Below are 1,011 nucleotides of genomic sequence, written 5' to 3'. Positions count from 1 at the left end.
GTCCGTGATCACGGGGATGTGGATGGGCCCCCCTCCGAGCGCTGCCACAGTGAGCGGGGCTGGATGGAGCTGCAGGCACGGGGATGGGAGCGGGACTCGAGTAAGGATATTGGGATAGCCAGACCTGGGATATTTGGATAGCCAGATCCAGGATACTGGGACAACTAGACCCAGGATACTGGGACAGCCAGACCCAGGATATTGGGACAGCCAGACCCAGGATATTGGGACAGCCAGACCCGGAATATTGGTACAGCCAGACCTGGGATATTGGGATAGCCAGACCACAGATATTTGGACAGCCAGACCCAGGATATTGGGATAGCCCGACCTGAGACATTGGGATGGCCAGACCCGGCTCAAGGAGAGGAACCGGCACGTGGCCAACAGTGACGTGGAGACAAGGCCAGTACAACCAGAGTGGGGGGAGCTGGGGGCTGGGCTGGGATCTGTGGGAATGGGGTGGATCTCTAGGGGTGGGATCTGTGGGAGAGGGATGGGATCTGTGTGCGTGGCATAGGAATCCAGGGAGCTGCAAGGGGCTCCGTGGGGCTGGGACACGACTCCACTCGTTCCCAGGTCTCCCCACAGTGCAGGTGGTTTCCAGCTGTGACCTCCTGTCCAACGGAGCGTCCATGGATCCCACTGTCATGGCTACGATGGGTGGGATTTCATCTCCTTCTGTTGGGGTTTTAAGAGATCTAGTTTTTTTTCTGTTGAAGGAATTTTCCCCCATTCTGTTACTAAGACAATAAATCGCTGGGTGCTTAAGAGAAGACAAAAAGGGCTTGGCCACTCTTTTGTTTCACCTGGGTGTGGGTTCAGTTCGCTCTCAGTGTCCAGAGAGAGAAGCTGGAGAGAAAGGAGCTGCTGGTTCCTTTTTCTCGGTTGTTTTTTCTTTCTGCTGGAAACAATGCCGGGATCCCAAAGCCGCTTTCCCTGCCCTGCTGGAGGCCAGGCTGTGGCTGCCCTGCCCCGCTGCTGCTTCGAGCCTTCGCTGCATTGTAGCCA

General features: G+C 56.5%; 1 long non-coding RNA gene across 1 annotated transcript in view; it reads left to right on the top strand.

Moving 5' to 3' along the window:
• The window catches only part of LOC108445188, a 2,872-nt gene extending 2,088 nt beyond the window's left edge, over positions 1–784 (top strand). The window contains exon 2 of the long non-coding RNA XR_001859954.1: positions 580–784. This is a non-coding gene — a long non-coding RNA (uncharacterized LOC108445188). The remainder of the gene's footprint in view (positions 1–579) is intronic.
• Positions 785–1,011: the final 227 nt, after the last annotated feature.

This window comes from Corvus brachyrhynchos, unplaced genomic scaffold (genome assembly GCF_000691975.1).
Source record: "Corvus brachyrhynchos isolate BGI_N302 unplaced genomic scaffold, ASM69197v1 scaffold183, whole genome shotgun sequence".
NCBI classification, from domain to species: domain Eukaryota; kingdom Metazoa; phylum Chordata; class Aves; order Passeriformes; family Corvidae; genus Corvus; species Corvus brachyrhynchos.
The sequence above is the reverse complement of the archived record's forward strand: the minus strand, read 5'-3'. Positions and strand labels throughout refer to the sequence as shown.